Below are 25,772 nucleotides of genomic sequence, written 5' to 3'. Positions count from 1 at the left end.
ATGAATATGAAAAGGGGAGCATGTATCCTTCTTAGTCACTCTAAAATGTAGTTTTTGGGAGGTTTTTGAAATTTCCATGTTTGAAACCCAAAACCACTTCTCTTCACATGCTTGACATCATAAGACAGAGTTTAGGGGTTAGGGGTATAGATACATGATTTGTCTGGTTTAATATGTCTAGACCTTGTTTATCAACTTTAATGCTTACTATATGACATAAGAAGACTATGTGATTTAATTTTTCATTTTTCTGTTTTTTATTTTTCTGCCCATTTGAATCTTGGTCAAATCCTAGGTTTGACCAAGATTTAGACAAGTTTAACACGTAAATGAGTTAACTTGGATTTCCTACCCTTGAATCCATAGGAAACTTTGTTCTAATGCACTATTATAATCAATCGAGTTTTTACACCAACAGGTCTGTCACTTACATGTGGTGCCCACGCTTGAGGTCCCACACTTCAGTGAGCACAAGTCACGTGCAATAGGTACGCAAACTCCCAGCCATCTTCTTTGTCAAGAGAAGACGCATCAGGATGCGTATTGGAAGTCTGTGGGTCCTTCTGGATCCTTCCGTTGTCCCTCTCACAAAAAAAACAAATCTCTCTCATCCTCGGCCTCGCTCGACTCGCTCGCTCGCTCGCTCGCTCGCACCTCCTGCTCACTGACAAACCCTGCACAAAAGTCAACATCATCACCCGAAAAAGGGGAGACACCATAATGCTCTCCCTTCTTCTCTCCTTCCGAGTGATCCCTCTTCCTCCGAGTTTCACTCGACGGGCAAACACCCATGTGCTGCATAGTGGAGTAATAAAAAGGTAGTACTCGTAGAAAAATCGATATACGAATCTGTAATTAAATAGGTTAAACTAGGGTTTTGCCCAGTTCTACAGATCAAGGGTTCAAAAAAATCCAACTACGGGGTTCGAACAACACGATTCTAATCCAAGAATTTTTTTGACCTAGGTCACCCAAATGGCCTCAAACTATAGGGTTAGCATCTAGTGCAGTATGTGTGAAAATGTATGCACTATGTGTGCTATAACTTGTATGTCTTTCATATTTGAACCAAATTTGAATAAGTTTGAAATATTTGAAAAGGGGCTTTTGGCTTAAACGTTTGAAACCAAAAACCACTTCTCTTCATGCATGCTTGACTTCATAAGACAGAGTTTAGCTAGGGTTAGGGGGTAGATGCATGATTTTCCTGGTTTGAATATGTCTAGACCTTGTTTATCAACTTAATTTAATGCTTACTATATGACATAAGAATACTATGTGACTTGTTTTTGATTTTTTGATTTTTTTAAAATTTTATGCCCATTTGAATCTTGGTCAAATCCTAGGTTTGAACATGGTTTAAACAAGTTTAAATCATGAATATGAAAAATTAAGCATCTATATATCCTTCTTACTCACTCCAAAATGTAGCTCTTGGGAGGGTTTTTCGAAATTTCCATGTTTGAAACCAAAACCACTTCTCTTCATGCATGCTTGACTTCATAAGACAGAGTTTAGGGTTAGGGTAGATATATACATGATTTTCTGGTTTGAATATGTCTAGGCCTTGTTTATCAACTTGAATGCTTACTATATATATATGACATAAGAATGTTATGTCCTTTGTTTTTTCATTCTTTTGATTTTTTTATGAATTTCCATGCCCATTTGAATCTTTTGGTCAAATCCTAGAGGTTTGACCAAGATTGAAACAAGTTTAAAACATGAAAATGAAAAGGGAAGCTTGTATATCCTTCTTAGTCACTCTAAAATGAAGTTTTTGGGAGGTTTTTGAAATTTCCATGTTTGAAACCGAAAACCACTTCTCTTCATGCTAGACTTCATAAGACAATTTAATTAGGGGTTAGGGGGTACATACATGATTTGTCTGGTTTGAATATGTCCAAACCTTGCTTGTTTATAACCTTTAATGCTTACTATATGACATAAGAATGCTTACCATATGTTTGAATTTTAAAAGCATATAGTCTTCTTATGTCATATAGTAAGCATTCAAAAGTTTTTCTTTGAGAGAGTAGCATGCATTCAAAAATTGATAAATAAGATTTGTACATATTCAAACCAGACAAATCATGTATCTACACCCCCTAACCCTAAACTCTGTCTTATGAAGTCAAGCATGAAGAGAAGTGCTTTTGGGTTTCAAACATGGAAATTTCACAAACCTCCCAAAAGCTTCATTTTACAGTGACTAATTAAGAAGGATCCATGCTTACCTTTTCATTTTCATTTTTTAAACTGCTTGTTTAAATCTTGATCAAACCTAGGATTTGACCAAGATTCAAATGGGCATAAAAAATCAGGAAAAAATGAAAAAATGAAAAAACAAAGCACATATATAGCCTTCTTATGTCATATATATAGTAAGCATTCAATTAAGTTGATAATTTTAAACAAGGTCTATACATATTCAAACCAGAAAAAAGCATGTATCTACCCATGCATATATATATAACCCTATACTTTTGTCTTATGAAGACGTCAAGGATGAAGAGAAGTGGATTTGGGTTTCAAACATGGAAATTTCAAAAACCTCCCAAAACATGTATATATCTACCCCTAAACCCTAATCTTTGTCTTATGAAGCCAAGCATATGAAGAGAAGTGATTTTGGGTTTCAAACATGGAAACTTCAAAAACCTCCCAAAAGCTTCATTTTAGAGAGACTAAGAATGATCCATGCTTACCTTTTCATTGCCATGTTTTAAACTTGTTTTAACCTTGGTCAAACCTAGGATTTGACCAAGATTCAAATGGGAGTAAAAATTCAGAAAAATTCAAAACAAATGAAAAACCAAAGCACATATATAGCCTTCTTATGTCATATAGTAAGCATTCAAGTTGATAAACAAGGTCTAGACATATTCAAAGCAGAAATATCATGTATCATATCTACCCCTAACCCTAAACTCTGTCTTATGAAGTCAAACATATGAAGAGAACTGGGGTTTTGGGTTTCAAACATAAAATTTTCAAGTACCTTCATTTTAGAGTGAGTAAGGAAGGATTCATGCTTACCGTTTCATTTTCATGTTTTAAACTTGTTTAAACCTAGGATTTGACCAAGATTTAAATAGGCATAAAAAATTCGAAAGAAATCAAAAAATGAAAAACCAAAGCACATATATATAGCCTTCTTATATCATATAGTAAAAAATTCAAGTTGATAAACAAGGTCTAAACATATTCAAACAAGAAAAATCATGTATCTACACCTAACCATAAACTCTGTCTTAAGTGGTTTTGGGTTTCAAACATGGAAATTTCACAAACCTCCCAAAAGCTTCATTTTACAGTGACTAAGGAGGATCCATGCTTACCTTTTGAATTAAACGTTTGAAACCAAAAACCACTTCTCTTCATGCATGCTTGACTTCATAAGACAGAGTTTAGCTAGGGTACGTTAGGGGGTGTAGATACATGATTTTCCTGGTTTGAATATGTCTAGACCTTGTTTATCAACTTAATTGATTGCTTACTATATGACATAAGAAGACTTCGTGCCTTGGTTTTCATTTTTTTGTTTTTTTTTTGAACTTTATGCTCATATATTTGAATCTTGGTCAAATCCTAGGTTTGACCAAGATTTAAACAAGTTTAAAACATGAAAATGAAAAGGGAAGCATGCATCCTTCTAGTCACTCTAAAATGAAGCTTTTGGGATGTTCTTGAAATTTCCATGTTTGAAACCCAAAACGACTTCTCCTTCATGCTAGACTTCATAAGATCAACACGGGGTAGATACATGATTTGTCTGGTTTGGATATACCTAGACCTCGTTTAACTTGAATGCATATGATATGACATAAGAAGACGTACTATACGTGCTTTTGTTTTTCATTATTCTGATTTTTTTGAATTTTGTGCCCACCCATTTGTATCTTGATCAAATCCTAGGCTTGATAATGATTTAAACAAGATTAAAATATGAAAATGCAAAGGTAAGCATGGATCCTTCTTAATTAGTCACTCTAAAATGAAGCTTTTGGGAGCAAAACCACTTCTCTTCATATGCTTGACTTCATAAGACGGAGTTTAGGGGTTAGGGGGTATAGATACATGATTTGTCTAGTTTGAATATGTCTAGACCTTGTTTATCAACTTAATTGGCTTACTATATGACATAAGAAAACTATTTGCTTTGGTTTTTCTTTTCCTGATTTTTTTCAATTTTGATGCCCATTTGAATCTTTGTCAAATCCTAGGTTTGACCGAGATAATTTAAACAAGCTTAAAACATGAATATGAAAAGGGAAGCATGTATCCTTCTTTGTCACTCTAAAATGAAGTTTTTGGGAGGTGTTTAAAATTTCCATGTTTGAAACCCAAAACCACTTCTCTTCATATGCTTGACTTCATAAGACAGAGTTCAGGGGTTAGGGGGTATAGATACATGATTTGTCTAGTTTGAATATGTCTATACCTTGTTTATCAACTTAATTGGCTTACTATATGACATAAGAAAACTATTTGCTTTGGTTTTTCTTTTTCCTGATTTTTTTCAATTTTGATGCCCATTTGAATCTTTGTCAAATCCTAGGTTTGACCGAGATAATTTAAACAAGCTTAAAACATGAATATGAAAAGGGAAGCATGTATCCTTCTTAGTCACTCTAAAATGTAGTTTTTGGGAGGTTTTGAAATTTCCATGTTTGAAACCCAAAACCACATCTCTTCATGCTTGACTTAATTTATAAGACATAGTTTAGGGGTTAGGGGGTAGATACATGATTTGTATGGTTTGATATTTCTAGACCTTGTTTATCAACTTTAATGCTTACTATATGACATAAGATGACTATGTGATTTGGTTTTTCATTTTTCTGTTTTTTATTTTATTTTTCTGCCCATTTGAATCTTGGTCAAATCCTAGGTTTGACCAAGATTTAGACAAGTTTAACACGTAAATGAGTTAACTTGAATTTCCTACCCTTGAATCCATAGGAAACTTTGTTCTAATGCACTATTATAATCAATCGAGTTTTTACACCAACAGGTCTGTCACTTACGTGTGGTGCCCACGCTTGAGGTCCCACACTTCAGTGAGCACAAGTCACGTGCAATAGGTACGCAAACTCCCAGCCATCTTCTTTGTCAAGAGAAGACGCATCAGGATGCGTATTGGAAGTCTGTGGGTCCTTCTGGATCCTTCCGTTGTCCCTCTCACAAAAAAAACAAATCTCTCTCATTCTCGGCCTCGCTCGACTCGCTCGCTCGCTCGCTCGCACCTCCTGCTCACTGACAAACCCTGCACAAAAGTCAACATCATCACCCGAAAAAGGGGAGACACCATAATGCTCTCCCTTCTTCTCTCCTTCCGAGTGATCCCTCTTCCTCCGAGTTTCACTCGACGGGCAAACACCCATGTGCTGCATAGTGGAGTAATAAAAAGGTAGTACTCGTAGAAAAATCGATATACGAATCTGTAATTAAATAGGTTAAACTAGGGTTTTGCCCAGTTCTACAGATCAAGGGTTCAAAAAATCCAACTACGGGGTTCGAACAACACGATTCTAATCCAAGAATTTTTTCGACCTAGGTCACCCAAATGGCCTCAAACTATAGGGTTAGCATCTAGTGCAGTATGTGTGAAAATGTATGCACTATGTGTGCTATAACTTGTATGTCTTTCATATTTGAACCAAATTTGAATAAGTTTGAAATATTTGAAAAGGGGCTTTTGGCTTAAACGTTTGAAACCAAAAACCACTTCTCTTCATGCATGCTTGACTTCATAAGATAGAGTTTAGCTAGGGTTAGGGGGTAGATGCATGATTTTCCTGGTTTGAATATGTCTAGACCTTGTTTATCAACTTAATTGAATGCTTACTATATGACATAAGAATACTATGTGACTTGTTTTTTATTTTTTTATTTTTTTAAAATTTTATGCCCATTTGAATCTTGGTCAAATCCTAGGTTTGAACATGGCTTAAACAAGTTTAAATCATGAATATGAAAAATTAAGCATCTATATATCCTTCTTACTCACTCCAAAATGTAGCTCTTGGGAGGGTTTTGAAATTTCCATGTTTGAAACCAAAACCACTTCTCTTCATGCATGCTTGACTTCATAAGACAGAGTTTAGGGTTAGGGTAGATATATACATGATTTTCTGGTTTGAATATGTCTAGGCCTTGTTTATCAACTTGAATGCTTACTATATATATATGACATAAGAATGTTATGTCCTTTGTTTTTTCATTCTTTTGATTTTTTTATGAATTTCCATGCCCATTTGAATCTTTTGGTCAAATCCTAGAGGTTTGACCAAGATTGAAACAAGTTTAAAACATGAAAATGAAAAGGGAAGCTTGTATATCCTTCTTAGTCACTCTAAAATGAAGTTTTTGGGAGGTTTTTGAAATTTCCATGTTTGAAACCCAAAACCACTTCTCTTCATGCTAGACTTCATAAGACAATTTAATTAGGGGTTAGGGGGTAGATACATGATTTGTCTGGTTTGAATATGTCCAAACCTTGCTTGTTTATCAACTTGAATGCTTACTATATGACATAAGAATGCTTACCATATGTTTGAATTTTAAAAGCATATAGTCTTCTTATGTCATATAGTAAGCATTCAAAAGTTTTTCTTTGAGAGAGTAGCATGCATTCAAAAGTTGATAAATAAGATTTGGACATATTCAAACCAGACAAATCATGTATCTACACCCCCTAACCCTAAACTTTGTCTTATGAAGTCAAGCATGAAGAGAAGTGCTTTTGGGTTTCAAACATGGAAATTTCACAAACCTCCCAAAAGCTTCATTTTACATTGACTAAGAAGGATCGAGCTTACCTTTTCATTTTCATGTTTTAAACTTGTTTAAATCTTGGTCAAACCTAGGATTTGACCAAGATTTAAATGGGCATAAAAAATCAGAAAAAAAACAGAAAAAATGAAAAACCAAAGAACATAGCCTTCTTATGTCATATAGTAAGCATTCAAGTTGATAAACAAGGTCTAGACATATTCAAACCAGAAAAAGCATGTATCTACCCCTAACCCTAAACTCTGTCTTCTGAAAGTCAAGCATGAAGAGAAGTGGTTTTGGGTTTCAAACATGGAAATTTCAAAAACCTCGCGAAAGCTTCATTTTAGAGTGACTAAGAAGGATCCATGCTTACCTATTCATTTTCATGTTTTAAACTTGTTTAAACCTTGATAAAACCCAGGATTTTACCTATTTAATCATAGATTCATAGGTCGATTTTTTACTTTTTTATTATTACTATGCAGCACATGTGTGTTTGCCGTCCGGTGAAACTCGGAGGAAGAGGGATCACACGGAAGGAGAAGAAGGGATAGCAGTCACGGGGCCCCTCTTATTATTTATGGTGTATATCTTTTTTCTGGTGATGTTGACTGTTGTGCAGCGTTTGTCAGTGCGCAGGAGGTGCGAGGCTGCGAGCGAGTGAGTCGAGCGAGGCCGAGAATGAGAGAGATGTTTTTTTCTTTTTCTTTTCCGTGAGAGGGACAACAGAAGGATCCAGAGACGACTTCCACTACACATCCTGGTGCGCGTCTTCTCTTGACAAAGAAGATGGCTGGGAGTTTGCGTACCTACTATAGTACTACTACACAAGAAACATATACATGTCAAACTTTTCAATCATGAGCCACATGCATTTTATGTATATATTCACAACTTTTAATGCATGCATGAAAACTCAGCAAAATATGTGCATTTTGGGTTGTCGCACATAAATGTGCTTTTACTTGTCTGCCACCAATCCAATTTTCATGTGAGGGGGAACATGACACACGATGGACATTTCCAATGTTTCACGAATTAATTATCTCAATTTGCATCCATATATATATGCGCCAGTTCTTGAAAGATCGAACCAAAGGTGAACTTGAAACATTTTCATTTTCATGTTTTAAACTTGTTTAAATCTTGCTCAACCCTGGGATTTGACCAAGAATCATAAAAAATTCAAAAACATAGTCTTCTTATGTCATACAGTCAACATTCAAGTTGATAAAACAAGATCTAAACATATTAAAAGAAGAATCATGTATCTACCCCCTAACCCTAAACTCTGTCTTTTGAAGTCAAACATGAAGATACGTGGTTTTGGGTTTACAAGATGGAAATTTCAAAAACCTCCGAAAAGCTTAATTTTGGAGTGACTAAGAAGGATACATGCTTACTTTTTCATTTTCATGTTTTAAACTTGTTTAAAGCTTGGTCAAACCTAGCTAGCTAGGATTTGACCAAGATTCAAAATCTTGCATAAAAAATTCGGAAAAACCCCCAAAAATGAAAAACCATCACACATAGTCTTCTTGCGTCACATATATTGTAAGCATTCAAGTGTTGATAAACAATATCTAGACATATCAAACAAGAAAAATCATGTATCTATACCCCTAACCCTAAATTTGTCTTATGAAGTCAAGCATGAAGAGAAGTGGTTTGGGTTTTCAAACATGGAAATTTCGAAAACCGCCCAAAAGCTTCATTTCGGACTGACTAAGAAGGATCCATGCTTACCTTTTCATTTTCATGTTTTAAACTTGTTTAAATTCTTGTTCAAACCTAGGATTTGACCAAGATTCAAATGGGCATAAAAACAATCGAAAAAATCAAAAATGAAAAACCAAAGCACATAGTCTTCTTATGTCACATAGTAAGCCATTCAACTTGATAACAAGGTCTAGACCTATTCAAACCAGAAAAATCATGTATCTACCCCTAACCCTAAACTCATCTGTCTTATGAAGTCAAGCATGAAGAGAAGTGGTTTTGGGTTTCAAACATAGACATTTCAAAAGCCTCCCAAAAGCTTCATTTTGGAGTGACTAAGAAGGATCCATGCTTAATTTTTCATTTTAATGTTTTAAACTTGTTTAAATCTTGGTTAAACCTATGATTTGACCAAAATTTGATTCGGCATAAAAATTCAAAACAAATCAAATAAATGAAAAACCAATGCACATAGTACATCTTCTTATGTCATATACTAAGCATTCAAGTTGATAAGCCAGGTCTAGACATATTCAAACTAGAAAAATCATGTATCTACCGCTAACCCTAAACTCGATTTGTCTTATGAAGTCAATCATGAAGAGGTGTTTTGGGTTTCAGACATGGAAATTTCAAAAACCTTCCAAAAGCTTCATTTTGAAGTTACTAATTAAGAAGGATCACTACAAGAAAAGTTTGGCAACTTTTCTTGTAGTGGATCCAGGCTTAATTTTTCATTTTCATGTTTTAAATTTTGGTCAAACCTAGGATTTGACCAAGATACAAATGGGCATAAAAATTCAGGGTAGCATCATACCCCCTCCTTCCCGCGTAGAAAAAGTGTTAGGCGAGTAGTAGAATGGCATGACCAACAAGTTTCAAGTAAATTTTTTAATATGACCAAAATATACCAATTGATAGATGTGTTAACTTGGCTTCATGGGTGTGTGACCTAAGATTGAGCCATGGTACATTTTGCCAACAAAGTAGCAATTGAGTTGGCTTTCTACCTTAGTAGGCGTGCATTGGAAGGATGCATTATGCCGGCAAAGTTTTCAAACGTTCAAACTTTTCCGGTTTCTCATACAGTATTTGGCTCCTTGAGAAGCATTGATGTGATCATATAAGGTTATGCAAAACTTCGCCTTTCCCGTACTTACCCGAGCACTCGACACCCCTCGTCCCATGGCGACTCCTCCAGCCATAGCCCCGTGCACCCAGGCTCCACGACTCAGCCTCGGAGTGGTGTGCGCTAAAAGCTCGCAAATGTCTGTGTGCCATTGGTGTGCGATGAAGCAGGCGGCTCTGTGTCTTCTTTGTGGCTAGACTCCTGGCGCCCTTTGATCTAGGAGAGGGAGAGGAGGGAGGGGGTCCCATGAAGCGGCGGTGGCCCGGGTATCGGCGGCAGCCCAGGTAGCAGCGGCAAAGTGGGCTGGTCGGAGCATAGGCATGCGCCGGGGGCGAACCTCGCCGGGTGAGGATGCTTCCATTGTGAAGAAGCACTTGCCATCCAGGGCTTCGGGTTCGCCAACAAACTCAGCGCCTCGGTCCATGGCGTTGCCGTCGTGGGGACGTTGGGGGCGGCGGCGACGTGCTGCAGCCCCAGCCTTTAGTGGGGACCAAAGTGCGACCGACCACATCACGGCGTCGGCAGCATTGGGGATGCCGATGGGCATCCAATGCCACACACAGATTTGGGAGGTTCTGGCCGGGCCGAGTTCCAAACTTCCATCATCGGAGCCGAGGGCTTGGTACTTCAAATTCCGAATCAGGCAATCCTTCGACCCCAATCAGCTTCTGCCTGTGGTCCAAATCCGAGATATCTTGGCGGCAGCTATGCTGGTTAAGCTTAGCCGGACAGCGGCAATCGACGATCTGCAAAACCTAGATGCCTTCCGAGGATTTGCAGCAGCCGTCAATGCACTCGTGGAGGCATCGCATGCGGTAGCAACGGCGAATGCGGGTATGTTGTTTTACTCCCTTTGTATGCTTTTGTCATAAAAATCAATTTGCTAATTCTCATTCGATTGAAAATTAGACCCATTCACCATCAACTCTCAAACAGTGGACACTAGTAATATGTAGAACTAGAAATTACACAAGATTTATGTACTCCTAGTACTATTACTTCGACGCTACATGTTGTTTACACGAGGAAATTGCACAAACTACCGCTTATTGCTGCCTTCGTTGCGTAAAACACTTTTTTAAACTGTAATTTTTTCCGCACAAACCACCAACTATCGTGTTCTGTTGCAGGGAGGTTCAAATTTAGGATTGAGCTGTTTAAGAGCAAATCAGATGATCGGGGACCACCAACTACTATAGTTTTAATTGCAAATAGAATCGATTTTGCAAAATTATGAAACGCACATAACGTTTGAATTACTACAATTTTTTTGAAGGTTTGATATTTTCATCATTTTTGTGTGAATCTTACACCAAGTAACACAACTTTCGGACGGAATACAAAATATTTTCAAACTTCCTAGATTTGATAGCTCAAATATTTTTAATTACTAGTTTTTCAGTATTTTAAAAAGTTGAAACACTATATTTTGGCTGAATGTTAGAAAATATATTTCATGATTATCCCATATTAGTTAAGAAGTACATAAACTAGTAGTAGTAATAAAGAACAGAGGGAGTTTATGGAGATACATCCATTAAGGGCATGTTAGTGTGTGTTGGTGTATTACTTATGCCTTCTTTGGTTAATACACTTCTCAAGTGATCCCCGCAAACCCTCTATTCTTGCCTAGAATACAAAAACTCCCCATCAAAGTATTAGTGCATTTTTTGGATGAGTATTCGAGAGGATTGGGTGAACACCAAGGATTTGCATAGGAAATTGGTACAATTGAATCCTTGGCTGTTTGATTTGTAGGATTGTTTCCGATAGGAATTTTTCCTAAGGATTTCTTTGCACAGATTCCATACAAAATTAAACATCTACTCATGCCTCTTTTTAAGAATGCTTTACTTTTCCTATGGTGGAATCAAACAAAGTTTGGATTCTATGAATTCCTATAGGATTGGAGTGGACATGACATTGCAATCCTACATTTCCCTATTCCTACATCTTTCGGTAGGCATTTGCCTAGAATAAATAACCATGTGTATTACGGAGTAGCAATAAAATATAGGTTTATTTCTCTAAAGCATCTTGCACTGTACTAGTACATGGCTTAAGAGACAATATTTTTACCATTTTTTTGCGAGAAGACAATATTATTACCATAGTTACTAAGTACATTTTATTGGATGATGAAGTGATAGCCCTCATCAATGCATTGTGAATTATTAGGGCATGGGTCGCACGTGATTTATGAGTACACCGCACGATCGAGAGCCGCCGTCCCTCTTTGCTTTCTACCGATGCGGCGGAGCTCCTCCCCACAACCACGAATAACTGAAAGCCACAACTGCTGGGGAAAAGTCTTGCGCCGAGAAAATCTACAACCGTGGTTGAGTACATGTGTTTCTTAAGATACGAGTGCTCCAATGCATTTTTTTCTTTCCTTTTACTAATTTACCTTGAAAATCCCGCACGTCCACTTATTTGTGGACGGAGGGAGTATCACGCCAAGAGGAAGTAGGACAATAGTGGGCGCTTATAGCCTGCCTACGTGGTACTTTTGCCAGCTGTTGGCTCTTCTATTGTTCTTGCTCTAAAGAAACCCCGATTGTGAAAGGCCAAGGCGTACTTCTTTTGGTCACGCAAAATTCAAAATACTGCCATGGGCATTGAATTGACATGACAACACATAGCTTGGGATGTCCAAATTTGCACGTTAGACCAGTGACTTGTTCTTCACCTTTTCAGAGGGAACAGTGACTTTTTATTATGGGTCTATACACTTTCCAAGAAACAGGAGGAGATGCTGTAGAGTGTAGAGGAGCGAAGTCAAGCGCCCCGCCCCCACCTGCCCTATTTCGGTTCACCTCCATCGTCTACCTCCGCCCCCGCCCGCACCAATCGACCACCTTCCATAGCACGCGCCAGTGCCGCCGCCATGCAGCTTTAGAATCAATTCCACCGCCCAGTTTGAGAGCCTCCGTTCTTCATCTTCCCCGCCACCTGCCGCCATCGAACCCAAATTAAACTCCAATCAGTTGAACCCAAACCTCATAGACCCACCCCCTGCCCTGCGATGGCGGCATCGAACAAGGAAAATGATGACTCTGAACTGTTTCAGAAGGTCTTTTCCGAAGGTCCCCTTGAAGAACTCGTAACAAGATGCGACATCATCACCGCCGCGAGCCTCGTCGGTTCGTCCAAACTATTTTTCGACTCTGCAAATGATAGTGCAACTCTATCTTTTTCTCTCCCGTTTGGCCTGCCATGTGTTCTTCATTCTCACCCGACGAAGGTAGCACGGGATTGCAAGCTGACGCCACTGGACAGGTTCTCCTCCGACGCTGTGATGCCAGACGGTACGGGTAAGCAGTGGGTAGGTGCCAATGGAGATTGGGTTGCCATGGTTGACACTGGCTTTCCTGCTTGCAAATGGAAACTTGTCAACGTCTACACTCGCCGTGAAATTCCTCTCCCTGTGCCGTTTGAAACCACCCACATTCCAAATATATACCACCACAACCTTCGTGCTATTATATTTCACAAGATATATATTTGCCAAGTTCCCACAGCTGCTGGGGGGTACAAAAATTTCTCTCTTGTTGCTGTTTTTGACATTAGAGTTGCCCTCCTTTGCGGCGAAGATTCTGGATCGACAGTTCTTACAGAGCCCAAGTCCCACATCTTTTACAATTACAGCGATGCAATTCTCCACAATGGGCTTGTGTTTGCCACAACTCATGCGGCACTTGTTCACGCATGGAATCCTCGGCAAGTCGGTAATTTTCCTCCGGACGTAGTGTATGATGAGCTTCATTATTGATGGCTGTAAAGATAATTTTAATGCACAAACTTATTAATTTTAGAACCGACTGATCGACTTGGAGGCTTGGGGCATATTTGCTTCGGATGAAATTTCATTGGTATTTAGACTTTTTATTCGAGATGATTACCATAGAAAAATTTGAGGATTGTATAATTAGGAGTTTTATTCTCTATTGAATTATGTTGGATTTTGACCTCTACTTGAACTTCTTGAAATGAATCCTTTGGTTTCCCATGTGATGTACTCAAATACACCAATATGTTGTATTATTGAATGGAAATGCCATTATATCATCCCTTCCGAATCCTAATGCGTTTTCCCAATTCTTACGTTTTCAGATTTGTGCAAACCAAACATACCCTTCTTAACAGTAATTTCGTTTTCAAGCAGTGTCCTCCGCTGATCGTAGAGCCACCGCCCATTGTGTTTGAATGGCGGTGTGCACTTGATGATGCTCTTGGCCATGATCACGAGGTCGATTATGGCATGTGGTGGTTAGCAAGATCTATAGATGGTTCTAGACTTCTTGATCCATACACTTTGGGCATTCTTGATGAAAGGGAATATTCTGTAAAGTTTGCCATCTTATTCGATCGTCGTGTTCATCATGGTCGCCTTTGTTGGCAACTATGCTTCAGGTTTGGTTGCCTGGTGTTCACGAAGGACACTAGTAAGTTAAATGAAGGTATTCCATGGGAAAAGATTGATGACCTTGGAGAATATTCTCTTTTCCGTGGAGTGAACTATCCGATTATGCTGCCATTAGGCGGTGCAGATGTTGTCCCAGGATGTCTGACGAGAAGAAATTGTGTGTACACCTTGCCGAATGAAGCATGGCTTCGCAATTCGCAATGCCTGAAATATGCCGATTCGATCTGAATCGTGAAGATTGCGCCGTTGGTTTCCAAACCAACGCCTTGGAGAAAACATGCAAAACAAAAAGATAGGTACCTGGTAAAGACACCGCTTTGGTTCATCCCAAACTTCGCCAACGCCCCGGATTGGAACAAGTGTGATGTTTAATTCTGAAACAGGGCCTGCAGCCATTGTAGCTACTGATAGTATGTAATTTCATAGCTAATGAACGAGGCAATTGTGGTCTACTAATTGCAACTGTTTTGTAAAGAGGTGGTCTATAAGTATACCCCTCTCTTCATTGATGCATTTGTGGTCTACATGATGGTACTCTTAAATATATTGGTGTGGCTCCTCAACACATAATGTGGGGGTATTATTGTGTTAAAGTTGAAGGCTTGATCAACTATAGGTTCACTTCTCTAGTTACATTACTAGGTACTCCGGTTGGCTATGTTGTGATGAACACATTGTGTTAAATTTGTTCGGTGAAGACAAAAGTAGAACTATGGTATGCTTATGTTTAAGAGCAAGCGAGGGTTTAGCTTGAGATGTTAAAATTCAGATTTGAACTATTTTTTGATATGGAAATTTGAAATATATATGGTACTGTATATGATTATGTATAACAACAAGCGACGAAAGGGCTGATGCTCCTATTCCTTGTTGGCGGGAGGACTATGTGTGCGGCGCCTTGAGCCAAATTAGAAGGCCATAGCTATGTTGATTGGTCCTTGAAGTTGGAGGGGCTAGGATTTCGGATGAGCGGAGTGGGGGAAGTTGTTGCTCATGGAACAAAAGTCCTTAAAATAGTAATGTTACTAGTATATAGGAGTACAAGGTATATGCTTGTACTATTTTAGTACTATAATAAGTATATCGGGTTCATCAAAAAGAATTATCTCGGGTTCACAACCACGTGGGGTCAAGGTGAGGGAAAGTTGGTCAATACCTCTTACCGCTATATCCCCGCCCCAAGTTCTAATGCGCAAGTGCTGTTATTTTTTTAAAGGGAAATAGTGGTTCCTCTCCCCCGGAAACATGCCCCGCATCTCCACCTCCTAGTATCATAGTACTACTACTGCATCTTCTCCAAAAAAAAACCCTCTTCTGTCTCTTTCTCCCGTTCACCCCTCTCTCCCTTGCATTAGATTACCACCAGTCCATGGGGTGGGGCAACCTCCACTACTCACTGGTGGAGAACATAGCCGAGCGGGCGGATATCCTCAGCACTGGTCGCCTCGCTCGAGGCATGATCGGCATGCGGCATGCCATCCGCGGAGCGCATAAGGTTCCGTTCGGTTTACCGAGCCTGCTCCACTGCGACCCCGAGACATGGCCAGACGACCGCGACAATACTGTAAGAGTATTTATTTATTTACTCATCTCGTTTCAGCTTGTGTTTTTTCAATCAACTTTTCTTATTGCCAAACATCACGCATGAATTTAGACTCAACATCATCACCTGATTTGGGAGTACTGTAAGGTTTGCTGCCTTCACTATGCACATGTACTCTTCGGAATTGCTTTATTTATCCATTACATCTGTGCTTCAGTTCTGCACAATCCGCTCTTCATTCTGTCGAATACCTTGCATGCATAGACAATTTTGAAACAAATCCTATTTGCAGGGCATTCACGCGTTGCTGATGCCATTAGACAAGCCGACAGTTCCAGCATTTATCCATACCAAGGAGGAACTAGATGGACATGGACCCATGCACTGGGTGGGTTGTAACGGCGACTGGGTGGCATTTGTCCAGCAGGACGGGCACTTGACGATCCGCAACATATACATATCAGATACTATTATACCTCTTCCATCTCTGCAAGATGCAGGAATTTCTTTGGGCCCTACTAGTGAATGGTGGCATGGCAGCCCACCATTCCTGTTCAAATACAAAATAGATAAAAGTTTGGAACTGCTCAAAGTACAGATCGTCAAGAGGCCGTACAAAGATGATGTAGCAGGGCCATGGCATTACGAGGTAATCGTTGTATTTGACGAATTGATCGCTATCCTACAAGCGCCCCTAGAAAAGGAGTGGAATATCCTGAGAAACCCTGAATTCTTTGATAGAAACAGCTATGTCGATGCCATGGGCATTCCTGGATATGGTACAAGTTCACACCTACATCGTGTATACGCAGTTACATATCCGTATGGAGATGTTCTGGTTTGGGAACCATATACCTGTGGTGAGTCTTTGTTTTATGTCTTAACTAGTAAATGGCATGCTGCACATGTTGGACCAATTACGATTCGCAATACTGATGTATAAAAGTTGTGTTCTAAATGTTGTTCAAACTTTCAATACAACTAATAATTTGGTTATACCATCAAAATAAGTGTGAGCATACAGTTTATAAATATGAACAAAAATTTGGAACCTTTCTTAATCACTATCAAGTGGGACGTGTGATATCGGTGTGAGACTGCTCTGATTTTTCTTCACAATGGAAACATGACGGTTCTAGAAACAGTGGACACTGGTGTGGTATTTTTTTCACGCGAATACCTCTAATCCCAACCGTTAGATTTTGGACACCAACAGTTGGAATTGCTGCTACATGTCTTGTTAAAAACTGGTGCCTTATAGTAGTAGAAAATAGAAGATAGAAGAGAAGAGATAATTTTCAGTGTAGTTCCTACTTGCTGCATTGTGGTTGATCTTTGTGCATTGCAGGGACACATGCAGCCCCGCATCTCATTGACGCCCCTGTCATTGAAGATGAAGAAGCAGAAGTGGCTGCAATTTTCGCTCAAATCGAGGAGATCTTTGTCATGGAAGATGATGAAGCAAATGTGGCTCAAGGCGATGGAGGTGCCGATGAAGATAATGATGCTGATGAAGAAGAATTAGAAGAAGAAGAATTCGATGATGAAGAATTAGATGATGAAGAATTAGATGATGATGGTGATAATCATAATTATGAAGATGAAGATGTATTTCTTGGATTTTCTGACCAGCGCACTTGGTTCCTGGCACCAATGAGAGCAGAGTCCATTACTGGTGAATCTGATCTTGCGTGGATTCAGGTTAAAGGTTATCGGCCCATCCTCGGTCCTTCAATATTACATATGGGTAACAAGCTAAGGTCTTATCCTTTGGTACGGTGCTACGTTTTCTTGAGATCTGCCATACCTTGGACCCTGTAGAAGAGGCAAGGTGGGAAAGATTGAACAATTTGAAGGGGCGTTCTTTATTTCTTGGACTCAATCACCCAATTTTCATGCTACCCCCGCCAATCGACGCAGAGGCTGCAGAACCAGATTTCCAATTGTTCAAACCTGACTGTGTCTTTGCTACCCACAATCGCGCCCGTGATACATGGATACGTCCAAGGCCAAATTGGTGCAGAATGCACGTCAATGGAGGTCCTGCCATAGGCTCAAGATTGCAGTACAAAAGAGAAGATTGAACATAGAGCCGAAGCACCCATGTGGTTCGTCCCAACACTTCCACCTGTTTTTCCTTGAGAAATAAGAGACAGATGGTGACCTTATTTTATAGAGAAAACATAGTGTTTGTGAACTTAACCTCATGAACATTCGCTGTTCGGTTTTTGCTGAAATCAAAATTTTGCAGAGATGAAGATCTTTGTTTGAATACTTGTGCTGAACATATTTTTCACAAATTAGCTACCCGTATTGTGATGAATACATGCTGGTTTGTTGTTTGGTGCAGTAGCAGACATGAAGATCTTTGTCCGGAATACCACAATGGACATCTTTTTTTTCTTCAAAAATTAGCTAAGCTCACGCTATTAGGCGCAAATGCCTATTAAGAGATTTGGTGCTCTTGGGCACCAGTGCTCCTGCTATTTTAGAAAAAATAAAAAATATATTTATTTGTTCAAAAAATTAGAAAAAAAATCATGGAGTAGCTAATGAATTGTCCCATAAACGTGCAAAATTTCAGTTTCAAATACAAAAAATTCTGGGCTACACAAAAGTAACAAACGTGTGGATCTGGGTATGCATATTTCAAATCTCCAAATTTCAACAGATTTTGTCTTTTTTGTGTAGTCTACAATATAAAGAATGTCATATTAAAATTTTACACGCTTGTAGGTTACTTTATTTATTATGTCTACATTCATTTTCAGATTTTTTTGAAACAAATATTTATGATATTTGATTTTTTTTAAAACAGCAGGAGCACTGGTGCCCATTAGCCAAAGGCACTTTTCGCAAATGCCTTCAATAAAGGAACGGATGGTGACCTTATTTTATAGAGAAACGATAGTGTTTGTGAACTTAAAGTCATGAACACACGCTGTTCGGTTTTTGGTGAAATCAAAATTTAGCAGAGATGAAGATCTTTGTTTGAATCCTATGATGAACACATTTTTCCTAAATTAGCTACCAGTATTGTGATGAATACATGCCGGTCTGTTTTTCGGTGGAGTAGCAGACATGCAGGGGATCGAAAGAAACGGCAAAGTAGCCGAGAAATCAGGGTCAAATATAAATTCGAGAAAGGAAACGTTTATTCAACGATCGGTGACATGTGGGACGTATCTTGCAGCCGCGGCCTCAACATTTATCATTCAGAGAGGATGACATGTGGGACCCACGAACCAGCATCGTTCTCGACGTTTCTCAAAGGGGGCAGGAGATCGAAAGAAAAAGGCAAGTAGCTCGAAATCAGGTGTCCAAAAAATCCAAGAAAGGAAAGGTTTATCGCACAAAGAGGCTGACATATTGTACCCAGTTTGCAGCAGCGTCATCAACGTTTCAAAGGCGGTGGAGTTCGAAAGAAAAAGGCAAATAGCCAGAAATTAGGGGTCAAAAATAAATCCAGCAAAGGAAACTTTTATCGTACAAAGAGGCTGACATGTGGGACCCAGCCAGCAGCGTCCTCAACGTTTCTAAGGTGGCGAGGCAATGGAAAAAAGGCAAATAGCCGTAAATTAGGGGTCAAAAATAAATGCAACAATAGAAACTCTTATTGTTCATAGAGGGTGACATGTTGGACCCATGAGCCGACGGGGCCCTCAACGTTTCAAAGGCGTCACGGGATCAAAAGAAAAGAACCAAGTAGTCATTAATTAGGTGTCAAAAATAAATCCAAGAAAGTAAATGTTTTACTTTTCATAGAGGCTGTCATATGGGACCCATGAGCCGAGCGTCCTCAACGTTTCTAAGGCGGTGGGGATCGAAAAAAAGCGAAGTAGCCATTAATTAGGGGTCAACAATAAATCCAAGAAAAGAAATGTTTATTGTTCTTAGAGGCTGACATGTGGGAGCTATGCGCCGGCCGTCCTCATCGTTTCAAAGGCGGTCGGGGATCCAAAGAAAAAGGCAAATAGCCGAGAAATCAGGGGTAAAAAAATCCAAGAAAAGAAATATTATTGTTCATAGAGGCTGGCATGTGGGACCCATGAGCCGGCAGCGTCCACAATTTCAAAGGCGGCACGGATCGAAAGAAAAAGGCAAGTGACCAAAAATCAGGGGGTAAAAAATCCAAGAAAAAAAAATTATTGTACATAGAGGATGACATGCGGGTCCCATGAGCCAACAACTTACTCGTCGTTTCGAGAGGGCCGAGGCGGCATGAGATCGAAAGAAAAAGGAAAGTGACCAAATATCGGGAGCAAAAAATAATCCATGAAAAGAAACTTTCATTGTACATAGAGGATGACATAGGGTCCCATGTTGTAGCAGCGGTGCGAACGTTTCAAAGACGGCATGAGATTGAAAGAAAAAGGCAAGTGACCAAATATCGGGAGCCAAAAATAATCCAAGAAAAGAAACTTTTATTGTACCTTTGAGAGTCGGCATGAGATTGAAAGAAAAAGGCAAGTGACCAAATATCGGGGCAAAAACCTAGAAAAGAAACTTTTATTGTACATAGAGTATGACATGCGGGTCCCATGACGCTGCAGCATCCTCAACGTTTCCAAGGCGGCGGGGGATCAAATGAAAAGGAAATAGCCAAAAAGCGAGAGGGTGAAAAAATCGAAGAAAAGAAACTTTTATTGTTCATAGTGGATGACATGTGGGACCCATGAGGCAGCATCCTCAACGTTTCCAAGCAGCGAGGATCGAAAGAAAAAGGAAATAGCCAAAAATCAGAGCGTGAAAAATAATCCAAGAAAAAAACTTTTATTTTACATAGAGGATGACATGTGGATCCCATTTTGCGACGACGGTCTCAACGATTCAAATGCGGCTTGAGATCAAAAGAAAACGAAAGTAGCCCGAAATTAGGGGGAATAAAACTCCAAGAAAAGAAAGTTTTTTGTACATAGAGGATGACATACGGGTCCCAAGGCGGCGGGGGAACAAAAGAAAAAGGAAATAGCCAAAAATCGAGAGGGGTGAAAAAATCCAAGAAAAAAGAAACTTTTAGAGTTCATAGTTCATAGAGGATGACATGCGGGTCCCATGAGGCAGCAGCGTCCTCAACGTTTCCAAGGCGGCACCCGGGACCAAAAGAAACCGGATGTCCCCCTGCTGGGCCGTTTGATCAACACATAGTCCACGATAGGGAAGATATCAATTGGGGCTGCACGGCCATCTGGGCCTTCTAACCTTTCTTTGGACGTCTTTTGACTCGTACAATTTCAGCCCACTCCAAAACAAGAAAGTCCTATGCTTCGCAAAAACAAAACAAAAACAAGGAGATTCATATTAGTTCGTTTATGTAAAAATAAAGATTTAATTTATCCGTTTGCAATAGCTCAGAGCGAAATACACTTTTTATTGTCTGCAAAATAATCAAGATATCACATGTTTCTTGTACGGGGAGGCTGACATCGGGACCCATGAGCCAGCAGCGTCGTCAAAGTTTTAAAGGCGGCGGGGGATCGAAAGAAAAAATAAATCAAAAATCAGTTGGTAAAAAAATCGAAGAAAAGAAACATTTATCGTTACGAGAGGATGACATGCGGGACCCATGTGGCAGCGGCATCCTCAACGTTTCCAAGGCGACACGGGATCCAAAAAAAAGGCAAAATAGCCAGAAATTAGGGGTCAAAATAACTCCAAGAAAAGAAAGGTTTATCATCCATAGAGGCTGACATGTGGGACCCATTAGCGAGCAGATTCTTCAACGTTCAAAGGCGGCATGGGATCAAAAGAAAAAGGAAGTAGCCAGAAATTAGGTGTAAAAAATAACTCCAACAATGGAAACTTTTATTGTTCATAGAGGATGACATGCGGGACCCATGAGCCAGCAGCTTCCTTAATGTTTCAAAGGCGGCATGGGATCGAAAGAAAAAGGCAAGTGACCAAATATCAGGAGCCAAAAAAAATCCAAGAAAAGAAAGTTTTATAGTACATAGAGGATGACATGCGGGTCCCATTTTGCAGCAGCTGTATCACCGTTTGAGAGGCGGCAGGGGATCGAAAGAAAAAGACAAGTGACCAAATATGAGGTGCCAAAAATAATCAAAGAAAAGAAAGTTTTCAACGTTTCAAAGGCGGCAGGGGATCAAAAGAAAAAGGAAGTAGCCAGAAATTAGGGGTCAAAAATAACTCCAAGAAAGGAAACTTTTATTGTTCATAGAGGATGACATGCGGGACCCAAGCGCAGCAGCCTTCCTCAACGTTTCAAAGGCGGCATGAGATCGAAAGAAAAAGGTAGGTGACCAAATATCAGGACCCGAAAATAATCCAAGAAAAGAAATTTACTGTACATAGAGGATGACATGTGGGACCCATTTTGCACAGGACCAAAAGAAAAATGAAGTAGCTAGAAATCAGGGGGTGAAAAAATCCAAGAAAAGAAAGATTTCAATTGGGCTGCATCTGGACATCTGGGCCTTCGAACTATCCTGCTGGGCCTTTTGACTCGTACAATTTCAGCCCACTCCAAAACAGGAAAGTTCGGTTTTTTCTCAAAAAAAAAACAGGAAAGTCCTATGCTTCGCAAAAACAAAAAACAAGGACACTCAACATATAAGTTTGTTTATGTAAAAATGAAGATTTAATTTATCCGTTTGCAATAGCTCAGAGCGAAATACACTATTTATTGTCTGGAAAATAATCAAGATATCACATGTTTCTTGTACGGGGAGGCTGACATCGGGGACCCATGAGCCAGCAGCGTCGTCAACGTTTCAAAGGCGGCAGGCGATCGAAAATAAAATAAAAATCTAAAAATCTGTTGGTAAAAAAATCCAAGAAAATAAAACATTTATCGTTCTGAGAGGATGACATGCGGGACCCATGAAGCAGCAGCATCATAACGTTTCCAAGGCGGCAGGGGATCAAAAGAAAAAAAAGGAAATAGCCAGAAATTAATTAGGGGTAAAAAATAAATCCACCAAAGGAAACTTTTATTGTTCATAGAGGATGACATGTGGGACCGACCTACCAACAGCGTCCTCATCGTTTCAAAGGGGGCAGGGGATCAAAAGAAAAAGGCAAATAGCCAGAAATTAGGGGTCAAAAATAACTCCAAGAAAGGAAACTTTTATTGTTCGTAGAGGATGACATGGGGGACCCATGAGCCAGCAGCTTACTCAACGTTTTAAAGGCGGCATGAGATCGAAAGAAAAAAATGCAAGTGACCAAATATGAGGTGCCAAAAATAATCCAAGATTTATTATACATAGAGGATGACATGCGGGTCCCATTTTGCAGCAGCGGTCTCAATGTTTGAAATGCGGCTTGAGATCAAAAGAAAAAGAAAGTAGCTATAAATTAGGGGGTCAAAAAAAAATCCAAGAAAAGAAAGTTGATGGACATAGAGGTTGACATGCGGGTCCCATGTGCCAGCAGCTTACTCAACGTTTCAAAGGGGCCAGGGGATCAAAAGTAAAAGGCAAATAGCCAAAAATCAGAGGGTGAAAAAAAATCCAAGAAAACAAACTTTTATAACACATAGAGGATGACATGCGGGTCCCATGAGCCAGCAGGTTCCTCAACGTTTCAAACGTGGCATGATATCGAAAGAAAAAGGCAAGTGACGAAATATCAGGAGCCAAAAATAATTCAAGAAAAGAAACTTGATTGTACATAGAGGATGACATGCGGGTCCCATGTGTAAGCAGCTTACTCAACGTTTCCAAGGCGGCGGGGCATCAAAAGAAAAAGGAAATAGACAAAAATCAGAGAGTGAAAAAAAACCATAGAAAATAAACTTTTATAGCACATAGAGGATGACATGCGGGTCCCATGAGCCAGCGGGTTCCTCAAAGTTTCAAACGTGGCATGAGATCGAAAGAAAAAATGCAAGTGACCAAATATCGGGGAGCCAAAAATAATCCAAGAAAACAAAGTTTTATAGTACATAGAGGATGACATGCGGGTCCCATTTAGCACCAGGATCCTCAACGTTTCAAACGTGGCATGAGATCGAAAGAAAAAGGCAAGTGACCAAATATCGAGCCAAAAATAATTCAAGGAAAGAAACTTGATTGTACATAGAGGATGACATGCGGGTCCCAATTAGCAGCGACGGTATCACCGTTTGAGAGGCTGCACGGGATCGAAAGAAAAAGGCAAGTGACCAAATATCGGGAGCCAAAAATAATCCAATGAAAAGAAATTTTATTTCACCTAGAGGATGACATGCGGGTCCCATTTTGCAGCGACGGTCTCAACATTTCCAAGGCGGCACAGAACCAAAAGAAAAATGAAGTAGCCGAGAAATCAGGGGTGAAAAAATCCGTGAAGAAAGATTTCAATTGGGCTGCATCACGGACATCGGGCTTTAGAACTATCCTGCTTGGCCTTTTGACTCGTACAATTTTAGCCCACTCCAAAACAGGAAAGTTCAGAATTTTCTAAAAAAACAGGAAAGTCCTATGCTTCGCAAAGACAAAAAAACAAGGAGATTCAACATATAAGTTTGTTTATGTAAAAATAAATATTTAATTATCCATTTGAAATAGTTCAGAGCGCAATACATTGTTTATTGTCTGCAAAATAATCAAGATATCATATGTTTCTTGTACGGGGAGGCTGACATCGGGGACCCATGAGCCAACAGCGTCATCAACGTTTTAAAGGCGGCAGGGGATGGAAAGAAAAAATAAACCAAAAATCTGTTGGTAAAAAAGCCAAGAAAAGAAACATTTTCGTTACGAGAGGATGACATGCGGGACCCATGAGGCGGCGGCATCCTCGGCGTTTGTGTTCATAGAGGTTGACATGTGGGACCCGTGAGCCAGCGGCGTCCTCAACGTTTTAAAGGCTGCAGGTGATTGAAAGAAAAAATAAGCCAAAAATCGTTTGGTCAACAAAATCCAAGAAAATAAACATTTACCGTTCTGAGAGGATGACATGCGGGACCCATGAGGCAGCAGCATCCTCAACGATTCCAAGGCGTTCCAGAAATTAATTAGGGGTTCAAAATAAATCCATCAAAGGAAACATTTATTGTTCATAGAGGATGACATGTGGGACCGACCTGTCAACAGCGTCCTCATCGTTTCAGAGGGGGCAGGAGATCAAAAGAAAAAGGCAAATAGCCAGAAATTAGGGGTAAAAAATAACTCCAAGAAAGGAAACTTTTATTGTTCGTAGAGGATGACATGCGGGACCCATGAGCCAGCAGCTTACTCAACGTTTCAAAGGCGGCATGAGATCGAAAGAAAAAGGCAAGTGACAAAATATCAGGAGCAAAAGATAATCCAAGAAAAGAAACTTTATTGTACATAGAGGATGACATGTGGGTCCCATTTTGCAGCAGCGGTCTCAATGTTTGTAATGCGGCTTGAGATCAAAAGAAAAAGAAAGTAGCTAGTAATTAGGGGGTGAAAAAAAAACTCCAAGAAAAGAAAGTTGATTGCTTATAGAGGATGACATGCGGGTCCCATTTAGCTGCAGCGGTCTCACTGTTTGGGAGGCGGCAGGGGATCGAAAGAAAAAGGCAAGTGAACGAATATGAGGTGCCAAAAATAATCCAAGAAAAGAAAGTTTTATAGTACATAGAGGATGACATGCGGGTCCCATTTAGCGGAGCGGTATCACCGTTTGAGAGGCGGCGGGGATCAAAAGAAAAAGAAATTGCCAAAAATCAGAGGGTGAAAAAAAACCAAGAAAATGAACTTTTATAGTACATAGAGGATGACATGCGGGTCCCATGAGCCTGCAGGTTCCTCAACGTTTCAAACGTGGCATGAGATCGAAAGAAAAAGGCAAGTGAATGAATATGAGGTGCCAAAAATAATCCAAGAAAAGAAAGTTTTATAGTACATAGAGGATGACATGCGGGTCCCATTTAGCAGCAGCGGTATCACCGTTTGAGAGGCGGCAGGGGATCAAAAGAAAAAAAAAATTGCCAAAAATCAGAGGGTGAAAAAAAACCAAGAAAATGAACTTTTATAGTACATAGAGGATGACATGCGGGTCCCATGAGCCTGCAGGTTCCTCAACATTTCAAACGTGGCATGAGATCGAAAGAAAAAGGCAAGTGAAAAAATATGAGGAGCCAAAAATAATTCAAGAAAAGAAAGTTTTATAGTACATAGAGGATGACATGCGGGTCCCATTTAGCGAGCGGTATCACCGTTTGAGAGGCGGCGAGGATCGAAAGAAAAAGGCAAGTGAAAAAA

This window comes from Lolium perenne, chromosome 5, assembly GCF_019359855.2.
Source record: "Lolium perenne isolate Kyuss_39 chromosome 5, Kyuss_2.0, whole genome shotgun sequence".
Lineage (NCBI taxonomy): Eukaryota > Viridiplantae > Streptophyta > Magnoliopsida > Poales > Poaceae > Lolium > Lolium perenne.
The sequence above is the reverse complement of the archived record's forward strand: the minus strand, read 5'-3'. Positions refer to the sequence as shown.